This window comes from Mobula birostris, chromosome 14, assembly GCF_030028105.1.
Source record: "Mobula birostris isolate sMobBir1 chromosome 14, sMobBir1.hap1, whole genome shotgun sequence".
Taxonomy (NCBI): domain Eukaryota; kingdom Metazoa; phylum Chordata; class Chondrichthyes; order Myliobatiformes; family Myliobatidae; genus Mobula; species Mobula birostris.
Window position 1 is genome coordinate 16402460 of NC_092383.1, and position 14671 is coordinate 16417130.

Genomic DNA, 14671 nt, shown 5'->3' on the forward strand with positions numbered 1-14671 from the left:
AGAACTGTCACACAGACTCCACTGAACTGAATGGAGTTCAACTCCTTTTATCATTCTAATTCATCAAAGTTCAAAGTAACTTTATTATCAAAGTATGTATATGCCACCTTATGCTACCCTGAGGTTCATTTTCTTGCAGGCATTCACAGCAGCACAAAGAAATACAATAGAATCAATGACAAACTACACACAAACCACCAATGTCCAAACTGTGCAATTAGAAAAAAAGAACAAATAATAGTAATAAATGAATGAATGAACAAATACATAAGTAAATAACTGAGAAAGTGGGTTGTAGAGACCTTGAAAATGAGCTCACAGGTGTGGACTCATTTCAGCATTACGCTGAGTGAAGTTATTCACGCTGGTTCAGGAGCCTGATAGTTGAAGAGTAAAACACACAAAGATGCTGGAGGAACTCAGCAGGCTAGGCAGCATCTATGGAAAAGGGTACAGTCGACGTTTCAGGCAGAGACTCTTCAGGAGGTGGAAGAGTAATAACTGTTCCTGAATCTGGACATGTAGGACTTAAGGCTTCTGGAGGACAAGATCAAACTCTGACACAAAAACATCTGTGAAAAGCTGTGGGCCCAGTTATTTCAGCTAAGCGTGTTGTATTTGAATAGTTTAGTCAGTGCCTGGTATAGACAGGTGTGTGTTAATAGCAGAGGTTGCCTAAGGCAAGCCACAATTACAAGCTAGCTAGGGATATTAGCCTTGCTAATGGCTTTCTGCTACCAATTTAACTTCTGTTACATTGAATTATACGATGCTATTTTAAAACATTGTAAATTTTCAGATAGGAAATCTGACAAGCTCAGTGGAATATGGAAAAACTAAATTTTCTTTGGAATCAGCCAGATTCAATTACCCCATTCCTTACTCACAGCACACATTTTTACGAAGCACAGTATTTCAGATAATATACGATATAAACTCATTTATTATGTGTTCATAGGATATGAATTTTCCCGTTAAGTCTAGGACTTTTCAAAAATACACTTTATTTATAAAGTTTGAAAATATATAACTCAGTTGCTCTTCATTGTTCTGGGCAAATTCCATTTACTTGCAAGTTTTGCATCATTTCAACATGCTATCATTTTTTTTCTTTGACACCCATTCCAGGAGCAGTATTTAAGGAATTTTATGCAGATTCCAGCTTCCTGGTGCAGTAGCAGGAGAAAATCATACCCTGCTTCTTCTCCACCTACCTAGGAGGCAGCTGCACCAAGAATCAATATATTTTTCAGCCTGTAGTTCTGGACATTTTAAGTATGTCAGTCTGTGGCATTCAGTCATAGATTTCCAGCACCCTTGCACTATTTGGGACACCTGCACACAGGACAGGATGGTGGCCATGTGCTTAGTCAGTCTGGGTCAGGAGAAGATATGATGTAGGGTCTCAACCTGAAACATCAACCATTTCTTCCTCTGTCTGAATCAGTCTCTGGCTGAATGTACTCCTGTGCCCACCCAGTATGTTATGTAGTGGATGGGAAACATTGACTAAAATGGCATGCAACTTAGACAGCATCTTCTTTTCAGACAGAACCATGAGAGAGTCCAGTTCCATCCCCACAACATCACTGGCTTAACGGATGAGTTTGTTGATCCTGTTGGTGTCTGCTACCCTCAGCCTGCTGCCCCAGCACACAACAGCAAACATGATAGCACTGGCCACCACAGACTCGTAGAACATCCTCAGCATCGTCCGGCAGATGTTAAAGGACCTCAGTCTCTTCAGGAAATAGAGACGGCTCTGACCCTTCTTGTAGACAGCCTCAGTGTTCTTTGGCCAGTCCAGTTTATTGTCAATTCGTATCCCCAGGTATTTGTAATCCTCCAGCATGTCCACACTGACCCCCTGGATGGAGACAGGGATCACCGGTACCTTAGCTCTCCTCAGGTCTACCACCAGCTCCTTTGTCTTTTTCACATTTTCACCAGGACTTTGTTTCTGTTGCTCAAAATTTCCAGCATCTGCGGAATCTCTTGTATTTACGATGAATTTTGTTCTATGTTCCAGATTCCAATACCTGCAGTCTCTTGTGTCGCTACTTTATCATATGTGTTTTCAGACACTATTCTGAATCTTAATGTGCACTCTGTGTTCTATCGATGGAAACTGATGTCTTGTTTGTCACTTTCCATCTGTTTCTTCATACTGTTTCAGGGCCTCCTCATTCATTGCAAATTCTTAGTTTGAAATATTAGCTCTTTACAGCTCCCCTCCCACCATTTCCCCTCTTCCCCACACAACCTTTAATTTTCCCCCTCCTTTGTTCAATGTCCATTTATTCTCCACTAACCTTTAGCTCAGATGCTGAGACGGTCAAAAGATTTATACCTGTAAGTTTCATCTGTATTACATATAAAGTTGGCCACAGCCTCATTTTTGTAAATTTATAGAAAAGAGTTTTATTGGCCAAGAACATAATCCCTATGGATCAAAATAGGGTAAGGACTAAATGAAACTCAGTATCAGAACTGTTGTAGAAATTAGGTTTACGCTTCTTAAATTAACAGCAATTAAACCAAGACATAAAAAAGCTTTTTTAATAGGATCAACTTAGAAATGTTTTGTGTCATCTTGAGATATCAGTATGAACCTAATTCCAGCTTTTAGTCTGATTCACCTCTGCACTCTCCAGAATTGGACATTGACAGGCAAAGGACAATTATGGAGATAAAACAGTCATCCACAAACAAACAAGAGCCAGAAATGCACAGGTCACCCAAGACAGATTAGGACCATTCTCATGGAGAGCCTCAGAAGTTTGACATGTTGTACCATTTTCATTGATCTTCTGATATATCTAGTCATTGATTTCTTTTTTAATTTTTCCGTTACTGATTCCAGTGAAATTGTAGATTAAACTCTATTTTCAAATAAATGAGTCCCAAATATATTCTCAAGCACATTACAGTAGCATGATATTTATTGCAGAATGACACCATTTCCTATATCAGAATTCACTTTTCAGGAGTAGTTTTTTTAGTATACAGCAGATGTATACAGCAGGCTTTTTTTTACCGTGCCAGTGGTCTGTTCTTTATCAAATTACGGTATTGCTTTGCACTGTTGTAACTATATGTTATAATTATGTGGTTTTTGTCAGCTTTTCAGTCTTGATTTGTCTTGTGTTTCTGTGATATCATTCTGGAGGAACATTGTATCATTTCTTAATGCATGCTTTACTAAATGACAATAAAAGAGGACTGAGTGTCCTCATAATCTAATCTAATCTAATGTTCTGCTGACAACACACGAAATGTTGGAGAAACTCAGCAGGTCAGGCAGATCAGGCACTGCCTCAGTGAGGAGGTATTTCTGTGGATCACCGATCAATGGAATACAACGGCTGGCTGTAAGCACGTCACATTTTCAATAGGTGTTTTGGTGATCTAGAGCATTTTGGTAACTCAGAAAGCTGGCGTGAGCAGTTTCCAGGTTGTCATAAACACAGGAGATTCTGCAGATGCTGGAAATCCAGAGTAACACACATAAAATGCTGGAGGAACTCAGCAGGTCAGGCAGGATCTGTTGTGAGGAATAAACAGTCAACGTTTTGGACCCTTCATCAGGACTTGGCCCAAAACGCTGATGGTTTATTCTCCTTCGTAGATGCTCTCTGTCCTGCTGAGTTCCTCCAGCATTTTGTTTGTTGTCTAGGTTTCCGGCATCTGCATAGTCTCTTGTGTTTAGCCATTCAGGTGAGTGTTGTCAGGTGCGATCAGGAGGATTTGTTGACCATAAAAGACTGGGACTAGGGAATCTTTGGTGTAGGTATGGAAGAGGGGACAATATTGGAAGATAGCATAGGAATAAAGTGATATTAACCACTTCCATTCTCATCAGGAGGATTCCACTTCATGAGCTGAAGCTCCCATTGCATCCCAACCCTTCAGTGCAGTAATGTGGAAAGGCCACATCATTACAGGGGCTGTAAGGACAATGAGTTGAAGGTTGGAGACACAAAGGACTGCAGTGGCTATACTCTGGAATGATATATCAAAATGCTGGAGGAACTTAGTGGGTCAGGAAACATCAGTGGGGGAAGTGAACAGTTGTTGTTTTGGATCGAGACTTTCATATAGCGAACAGACTGCATCTGAGTAAAGGGTCTCAACCCCAAACATGGTCTGTACACTTCCCTCCACAGATGCTGCCTGTCCTGCTGAGTTCCTCCAGATGTTTGCATCTTATATTTGTCACAAATGGTAAGTCATTTTGCAGACTTCAAAGATCCCATGCACACAATCTTCTCACTGTGAACCAACGCCAAGACAAAATTCCTTGTTTGCTCTTCATGGGACCTTGCTGTACACAATCCAATTCCTGCATGCAGCTGAATGAAACTCTGCTTCTCAAAGTAACCCATTGCCCAGTGCCTTTTGAGATCATCCCAGGGACTTTGGAGAAGTGCACCAATTCTGTATATCCCCAGCAAAATGACTTCTCCAAACTGAGCTGCAGAAATAAGAAATGTTAGCTCCATGTCAAGGCTCTGATCCCATTAGGAACTGAATACCACTGAAGTAGACTGAACGAAGAGATGTAAATAATTTATAAGATAATTTGCAGTTATCCTGGGCATCGTAAACACTCTCTGAAATGTGTAAAGTGGCCATGTCATTTACTGGCCTATTGCGTCTGCCTTCTGTGAGACTTAACAATGTTATGTTGAATTGGCGGCAGAATTGAAGATTTTATTTTATGCTGTGTGACAACCGAGAAAGGTTTTCATTGAATCGCAAACACCAGAAAGTCTGTAGATGCTGAAAATTCAAAGCAACACACACAAGATGCTGGAGGAACTCAACAGGTCAGGCAGCATCTATGGAAAATAGTAAGCGGTCAACTTTTCACAGCCTGATGAAGGGTCTCGGCCTGAAACATTGACTGGTTGCACTTTTCCATAGATGCTGCCTGAGGCCAGTGCTGAGTTCCTCTGGCATTTTGTGTGTGTTGCAAGGTTTTTTCATTGAGATTTGATGCTGTCATTTATATCTGATGTGGATGTGTTATTGCCCCTCCTTTCAAAAGCTTTCTGGACATAGATTGTGAAGCAACTCAGCAAGTCTTAACCCTTATGAAGGAACGAGCAGCCAGATACTTAATATTTACTTGAAATAATTAGAGTGTAAACTAATTAATTCAGCTATTTCAACAATAGGAATGGAATGTGCATTTGTGCCAAATTAGGAAAAGTAAAAGCTTCTTTGTGTTTTCATTAAACACATTAGAGTTGTGCAGATAGTGATATTAAGTAATTAGGAGGAGACTGTGCTAAGAACGGGGGGAAGGCAGGAAATATTCACAGCTGGTCACAGACATTAAGCATGTCTGGAAGTATTGGCTGCCAACTAAACTCTCGTCCCACACATTTGAGTCACCGAAATTGAAAGAGTAGAACTGTGTTGAAGCAGCAACCAACAACCCCACATAGGTTCAGGCAGAGCAACTAAACACGAATTTATCAGTAATGAAGAAGAATTGGACATACGTAAGTAGGCAGAGTGACCTGAATTCCAAAGATTCAAAGTACATTTATAATCAAACTATGTATGCAGTATACAACCCTGAAATTCGTCTTCCCCACAGACAGCCTCAAAACAAAGAAGAACCATGGAACCCCCCCCCAAAGAAAAACATCAAACATCAACACCCCCACATACACAAAAATGTGCAAATGGCAACAAAAAAATGAGAATAAAACACAAAATCAAAAAGCATATTTATGTTCAGTTTAGCTCAGTGTTCGTTGTCTGCCGGCCAATTCAAAAATCGCTCAGAGGTAGTAACAAAACAGAGGAACCAGAGCTAGAACACATTATAAACCTGAATTAGAGTCCAAATATACAGTCTGCGTCGATTACGATTTGCTCTGGCACCATCTGCGGATAGCATTGAGGGAGGGGGAGAGAGATGATTGAGGTGAAAGGACCTTCCATCAGGAGCAGCAAATGAGAGGGAGAAAGAGACCAATACATGCAGACACCTTCTCCAGCAGCAGTAAGCAAGAGGCTGGTAGATGGCGCTGAACACTCATTTGCCCTCCACACCCGCCTTGATGATTTCGATCTTCCTTGATGCTTTAATTGGCAAGGTCGGCAAGTGATGGAGTTGATCATGGTCTCATGGCTTCCTGGCCTCCACACTGCACACTTAGGTCATGGTCTCGTGGAACACTCTTGGAGACAGCCAAGCGCCAGATTACCCGATCGGCCCAAAAATGTTTTTCAATGTTATTTTTTCCTGTCTTTAAACACTTCATTTTCCGCTGTTGGATCTTCAAATATCTAACATGAAGTACTCCTTTCAGGTTTTGATCCTTTGATTTAGGAATCAGAATCAAGTTTAATATCACCGGTATATTTCGCAAAATTTGTTAACGTTGTGACAGCAGTACAATGCAATACAAGATTTTAAAAAATTCTGAATTACAGTAATTATACTGTATAGATGTATATTAAATAGTTAAATTAAGATAAGGATTCCAAAACACCGAAAATTTAAAAAAAGTAGTGAGGTAGTGTTGATGGCAGAGGGGAAGAAACAGTTCCTGAGTGACTGAGTGTGTGTCTTCGGGCTCCTGTACCTCCTTCCTGATGGTAACAATGAGTTAACAAGAAACATTTACTGGAGGCCTTTCAGAGAGGGTACACAAGTTTGACTGTCTTCTGAGGAAAGATTGGACCTTTAGTCAGTAAAGTTTAGAAGAATGATAAGAGATGTTCAATGAATATGAGGTTCTTGGGGACCTGACGGGTTATTTTGACAAAATATTACCTTTCATGGGAGTATCAAGGGTGCATGGTTTTAGAATAAGTATGTGTCCATTTAACACAGAGATGAGCTGGCATTGTCTCTTTCATATGATTTTGGATCTTTGTTGGATTCTACCCCAGGGGGCTGTCCAAGTGAAGTCATTAAAGATGTCAAAATGGGGAGGGACGGATTGGTGAACAGTAAGGGAATTAAGGACTCACAGGAATGTGGAGTAGAGCCTAAGATCAGAGAAACTATTGAAAGGGGTAGTCATGATGAAGGTTTGTTCTCGCCTCTAGAGGCATAGTTCACCACTTCCTAAACATAAGCTGTTTTTTAATACCACTTCCTGCACAAGTAGGTTTTTTCACTCTGATTTGAAGCACACATCTCCATCCACTCTTTATATGCCCTTGAAACAGCAATACCTGTGGGTCATAAGTTTTTGATAATTTTGGAACACATTTAGCCGACTAAATTTGAAGAAAGTATTATGTTTATGTTTATCTTCGCGCCATGAGTCGTCTCTTGTTTGCATCTAATATTTATGGAGTATTACGTACGTGTGCTAGCTCGGTTAACACCTGTCCTGAGAATATCGACAGATTAGGTATACTCAGGTACGACCATTTTTGGTAGAATCTCAGGTGGTGATGAGAGGACGAACAAGAGTGAGATATGCCAACTAGTGGAGTGGTGTTGCAGCAACAACCTGGCACTTAACATCAGTAAGACAAAAGAGCTGGTTGTGGACTTCAGGAAGGGTAAGACAAAGGAGTACATACTAATCCTCAGAAGTGGAGACAGTGAGCAGCTTCAAGTTCCTGGGTGTCAAGATTTCTGAGGATCTAACCTGGTCCCAACATATCGATGTAGTTATAAAGAAGGAAAGACAGCCACTATACTTTGTTAGGAATTTGAAGAGATTTGGCATGTCAACAAATACACTCAAAAACTTCTATAATTGTACTGTGGAGAGCATTCTGACAGGCTGCACCACTGTCTGGTGTGGAGGGGCAACTGCACAGGACCGAAAGAAGCTGCAGAAGATGTAAGTCTAGTCAGCTCCATCTTGGGTAGTAGCCTACAAAGTACCCAGGGCGTCTTTAGTGAGTAGTGTCTCAGAAAGGCAGCGTCCATTATTAAGGACCTCCAGCACCCAGTTCATGCCTTTTTCTCACTGTTACCATCAGGCAGTGGGTACAGAAGTGTGAAGGCACATATTCAGCGATTCAGAAACAGCTTCTTCCCCTCTGCCACCCGATTCCTAACGGACATTGAACCTTTGGACACTACCTCACTTTTTTTTTAACATACAGTATTTCTGTTTCTGCACTTTTTAAAAATCTATTCAATATATGTAATTGATTTACTTGTTTATCTATTTTTTATTTTATTTATTTTTTTCTGTGCTAGATTATGTATTGCATTGAATTGCTGCTGCTAAGTGAACAAATTTTGTGTGTGTTGCTTGGAGTTCCAGGATCTGCAGGTTGTCTCTTGTTTGTGAGGAGAGAATACAATCAAGTGTATGTGGATTGTAATCGATAAGTGGGTAGGGGAGATTTCAACTTATGATCAGTTCTGTGTAACCTTGCAAACCTCAGCCAGTGCAGTAAGCTCTGAACTTATTCAGTTCCCTTGGTCTCCATTGTCACTCTAAGCATATAAATGCAGTTTTCAACTACTAAATTAAAGGTAGCTCCTTCCCCACTACCATGCCCCCCTCAAACTTATTCTGGTTTCTTCCTCCTTCCTTTCTAGACCCAATGAAGGGTCTCACCCTGAAACAATATTGATTGTTTATTACTTCCCAAGGATGTTGCCTGACTTGACGAGTTCCTCCAGCATTTTGTGTTTGTCGCACAAAATTGAGGAAACTGTTAACAATTTTCCTCACAAAAAAAACCAGAATCTTTCAGGTTACGAGCAAACTAGCATTTGATTTCCCCCTCCTTGCAATCTCCTTTGCAATATCTTGTGCCCAGTCTAACCAGATGAAATCTACTTCAACAGACCTTGGAGGAAATTGCCTCGATATATTAGCCTGTAACTGTTTGATACAGATGCATCCATGATTTATCGTTTTAAATTAAGCCTTCTGATTATTGCAGCAACACAAGACGGTTGCCCTGTCTTTAAGAAATCTATCGTACTGCCTTTTCTCTCTCATTGTTAGGAAGACCTGGTGATGTGCATATAAATATGTCTGAAGGGATGGCTTCAATGAATTGTCAATAAGTCTTTGATGGTTTATTGTCTGTGAATCATGATACATTTACCTTATGCTATTGAGTGCTGTAGATGATGGTTTCTGTTTGCATAACCAGTGATAACTTAAAGTAATGATTATATAATCTGCTTTAATGATTTTAGAAGAAGCTTCAGTATGGCCAGGACATTAAGAAGGGCCTCCTGCTGTTCTTCCAAATAGTAGCATGTAATCTTTTTATTTTGCAATGCTTGAGCCGGCAAAATCACTTCAGGTTAAATGGCTCATACGCCATTTTAATGGTTCTTCAGTATAATGGCTCATTGTAATGGAGTCTCTGATTCATGACGAGTCCTGGTGAAAAAAATAGGTCCAAAATGTTGACAGTTCTTTTCCCTCCATAGCTGCTGCCTGGCCTGCTGAGCATTTTGTGTGTGTTGCAGATCTGACAGTGTAGCACTCTCTCTGTATTGCACTGTTGTGTCTGTCTAAATTTTTGAACTCAGGTCTCGGAAGTAAAAAGGACAGAACAAAGTTTTAAAATTCTAATCCTTTGAGTAGGGTTGACTGCAAAACTGCTATGTATCAGTTATCAATTAAAGCGTAAGACCATGTGTTATAGGAGCAGAATTGATCCATTTGGCCCACTGAGTCTGCTCCACCATTTCATCATAGCCGATCCAATTTCCTCTCAGTCCCAGTCTCCTGCCTTCTCCCCATAACCCTGATAAGACCTAACATGAAATAATGTAATCATTTGATAAAATTAACTTAACATGTTTCATTTTAATCTAAGTTTAAAGTACATATATGTCACCGTATAAAACCCTGAGATTCATTTTTTTGTAGGCATACTGAATAAATCTGTAATATAATAATAACCACAACAGAATCAATGAAAGACCACACAACTTAGGAGCTCAACCATTGTGCAAGAGACAACAAATAGTACAAAAATATGAAAAGAAAGAAAAAATAATAATAGAAAAGCAATAACTATCAACTACTGTACTGGAATTGCTGGAGAATGCTGTCTATTCCACATATAAATAAAGTATGCTTTTCTTCAGGGGAAATCTTGTTTGACAAATCTGTTGGAATTCTTTGAGGAAATAGGATAGATAAAGCAGGATAGCCAGGATAGACGAAGGAGAGTCAGTGGATGTTGTTTACTTAGATTTTGAAGAGGTTGTTGATAAAGTGTCACACATGAGGATGCTTAACAAACAAGAGCCCATAGCATCACAGGAAAGATACTGGCATTGGATAGAAGATTGGCTGACTGGCAGGGGACAATGAGTAGGAATAATTCTGCTTGACTACTGGTGAATAGTGGTGCTCCACAAAGTCTGTATTAGGACTGCTTCTTTTCACATTATATATCACAGATTTGGACGTCAGTGTTAATGGCTTTGTGGCCAAGTTTGTGGATGATAAGGAGATGGGGGGGGGGGTAGCAGGTAGGTTGGGCAAAGCAGGGAGTCTGCAGAAGGACTTAGACAGATTAGGAGAATGGGTAAAGAAGTGGCAGATGGAATATTGTGTATGGCAAAAGGAATAAAGGCATAGACTATTTTCTCAATGGCAAAAAAAAAAATCAAATATCAGAGGCGCAAAGGTTAACCTGCAGGTTGGGTTTGTGGTATGGAAGGCAAATGCAATGTTTGCATTCATTTCAAGTGGAGTAGAATATAAAAGCAAGGATGTGATGCTGAGGCTTTATATGGCATTGGTCGGACTGCCCTTGGAGTATTGTGAGCAATTTTGAATACCTTATCTTAGAAAATATGTACTGCATTGAAGAGGGTCCAGACAAGATTTATGAGAATGATTCTGGGAATGAAAGGGTTAACCTGTGAGCATATGATGACTCTCGGCCTGTACTTGCTGGAGTTTAGAAGAATGAGGGGGGCATCTCATTGAAACATAGTCATAGTCATAGTCATACATTATTGATCCCAGGGGAAATTGGTTGACCTATAGAATATTGAAAGACCTAGACAGTGGACGTGAGAGGATGTTTCCTATAGTGAGTGGGTCTAGGACCAGAGGGCACAGCTTCAGGATAGAGGGACAACCATTTAGAATAGAGATGAGGAGGAATTTCTTTAGCCAGAGGGTGGTGAAACTGTGCGATTCATCGTCATGGACAGCTGTGGAGGCCAAGTCATTGAGTATATAAACCTCCCGGGAGGGGGGAGAAGATAGCGGCGTGACGGCAGCGCGCGCGGCCACTTCGGTGATGATATCTGTTATCTGTCAAGTAGGGGACCGTGCACAATTCTGATTTGATGGAGATAGACGTGAGAGCACAGAGGAACATCTGAAAAATTTCTGAAATGCCTGCTTTGCTACCGCTGCTACTGTGTGGTAACCGGAATCTCTGGAGCTGAAGGCCTCGAAATCCTCGGCTTTGCGGTTTCAGCAGCTGGGGAGAGATCGAAGGCGCTCGGCACAGGATGGAGCTCAGGAGGCTGTATCGGAGAGGCTGGTCGGAAGCTCAAGGTTTTTCAGACGGATGGACTCAGTGTCGGCTGGGGGTCGGCTGCTTCCAAGGCATTGGCAAGTTGACGGTGCCTGGAGGTTTATGGCAGGGAGTTTCTCCCTTTTGCTGCCTGTTATCGGGGACTCGGGAGTCGATCGACTCGGGACTTTCAGACTTTTTTTTACTTGCCCATGGTCTGTTCTTCATCAAATTATGGTATTGCTTTGCACTGCTGTAACTATATGTTATAATTATGTGGTTCTGTCAGTGTTAGTCTTTGGTCTGTCCTGTTTTCTGTGATATCACTCCGGAGAAACATTGTATCATTTCTTAATGCATGTATGCATTTCTAAATGACAATAAAAGAGGACTGAGTGTTCTCATAATCTAATCTAATCTAATATTTAAAGAAGAGGTTAATAGGTTCTTGGTTAGTCAGGGCCCTATAGATTATGGGGAGAATGCAGGAGAATGTGATTAAGAGGAAAAATAAATCAACCATGATTGAATGGTGAAGCAGTCCCAATGGGCTGAGTGGCCTGATTCTGCTCCTATGTCTTACGGTCTTATATAAATGCACAACTTTGGCCGCTTACTAAATGGATTCAAATGGAGGATGCTTTTGCTTTCCTGAAGGGCCATAGGGTCACAGCACTCACTGCTCCAGAGGAGATGTCTGATCCCTTAGTAAATGGGTTGCAGTGAAACGGTCACACAGAGATTAACCTCCTGTAAGGAGCTTGGGTAATAATAAATCAATGGATTATTTCGTTTCCCTGTGGATTATCCAGACCAATGACACTCCTTTGCCATTGTCTCCTTCAACGTATACGATATTTCAGTCCAACACTTGTTTTTCACGTGCTGTGCCTCAGTTAATTCCCATTTTCTTGGCACCCTTTTGATTAATCTTCATCCTTTGAACTATTAATATTATTTCAATCTCTCTCCGGTTGATCAAAGAGCTGCCAGTGAAAATGCAGAGATGCAGAAGTTCCCAGTTAGACTTTACTGCGGGTTTTGCGGATTTGTGTGCACTGCACATCCCCTCCTGTTATGTCTCTGAAATGCAAACCAACTTCTTGCTTTTAAGGAATTCTTGAAGCTCGATCTGGCTGCATAAAATAGACTCCAACCATGTTGCAAACACTGTTGCTATTTGTGAATACAGAAGCCGCTGAGTTAAAGTTCACCAAAGCAAGTGCGTCTGATGACTTCCCTGCTGTTCTATCCTTCTCCTGCTACTCACTGCCTCATTACCATTCTGCCTCATCCTGCTTGTACAGCTGCAAGTAATGTCTTGTGAGTTTTTTTTTAAGTGAATAAGAGTCTTGGGCGATTCAAGTAGCACTGGGCATCTCAGGCATTCAGCAGCTGGGGCCAAGAATTTGTGATGTGACAGCTGTGCCGTGTCACCAGATCGCGAAGAGGAAATGCCTTCAGGCCTGACTCTTCCGTCAGATCACATTGGCCAAGCGTGTTTGGCATGTCACTTAAACACCGATTGCTGTCCAGAATAAATGGTTCCTCAAGCTGCCCTCGGACAGACCCTTCCCATTGCTGCTGTTACCAGTATAGTCGGCGAAAGTTCTCCAGAATTTGAGGCTGTTGTCATATTTTAGTGGATTTGACCTCAAACTGTATCAAAGGCTCATTAAACAATGTTGCCTTTGATGGAGCAGCGTAAGGAATAGTCAATGGAACTTGTTGTCCAATCTGCTGAGATCATGGTTGATCTGTCACCTTGCTCCACATGCTCTCCTTTCACCCATATCCCTTAATACATTCAATTAACAAAGTTATTAAAGATTCAGATTTTAAATGAACAATTGGCTCAGTATCAACAACATCCATTCGCAAAAGGGAGTTTTATACTTTAAGGTGTATGTAGAATTGTTTCTGCTGAATGCGCAGGACTTCAGAGTCAGAAAGAGATGTAGCAGCTTGATACTGAACTACCAGATAATAACGTAACCATTGTAATCTGCTGAAAATATTCCTGTGAAGAGTCTTAGTTTTGACAGCCCGCCGGGTTGTGCTTTTAATCCATCAAAACTTTAAATCTCTTTGTTAATCTCTGACAAAAAAAACTATTAAAAATCAGGATATCATCAAAAAAAACTAACATTTATGAAAAACACAGGAACATTTTAGGAAACATGATTAATAAAAGAAAAATGTAACTTCTACGGTGCCTTGGTTGCCAGCAGCTCCTCTCCCCCACTGAAATGAATAAACTCCTTTTACTGATGCCTGCTCTTGACGTGCTGGATACAGAAGGGCTCTCAATCAGCCTCTGGACCAAATAAATCATCCAGAACTGGAACATGGCTGGGGAAATCACCAGCAAAGACTGGGTAGTGAATTTGGGACCGTGAGACTACTTAGAAAATGTTTGATGTAGAATGACTCACATTTCCCAACATATTCCAATCTTCAGGGGTTCCGAATCAGGGATCTACAGATCCCCTTCTTAATGATATTGATCCACAGCATAAGAAGGTTTGGGAGCCTTCTAGACAATGCGAATAGGGGTAGATTCTCTCCAGATCCTGACATTTCACTCAGATATCTTCAAAATCTTTTGCCAAGCAGCTACATGTTGTTTTCATTTAATTTCCCTTTGCAATCTCTAGGCATTGCAGTCCAGAGTGAATTTCTGCTACCAGGGCAATGCACCAGACTGAATCAGTGGTCAGGAGGTGAATACAGTGCTAGCATTCATTTTCAGAGGGCTAGAATATAAAAAGGATGTAACACGATGGCTCTATCGGACTACCTTTGGAGTATGTGAGCAGTTTTGGGTCCCATTCTAAGGAGGGATGTGCTGGCATTGGAGAGGGTCAAGAGGGCATTCATTAGAATGATCCCAGTAATGAAAAGGTTTAACATATGAGGAGCGTTTGATGGCTGTGAGCCTGCATATGATTATGATTATGAGGACACGCAGTCCCCTTTTCTGGTCATTTAGTAATGCATGCATTAAGAAATGATACAGTGTTTTTCCAGAATGATATCACGAAAACACATGACAAACCGACTTAAAAAATAACAGACACCACATAATTATAACATATAGTTACAACAGTGCAAAGCAATACCGTAATTTGATAAAGAACAGACCATGGCACAGTAAAAGTCTCAAAGTCTCTTGAAAGTCCCATCATCTCACGCAGACGGTGAACCTCCAGCGCTGCCA

The 14671-nt window shown here is 40.9% G+C and overlaps 1 protein-coding gene across 1 annotated transcript in view; it reads left to right on the plus strand.

Annotated features, from left to right (window-relative positions):
* LOC140209736 (NT-3 growth factor receptor-like) overlaps positions 1-14671 on the plus strand; it is a 946852-nt gene that overhangs the window by 77136 nt on the left and 855045 nt on the right. The window lies entirely within an intron of this gene.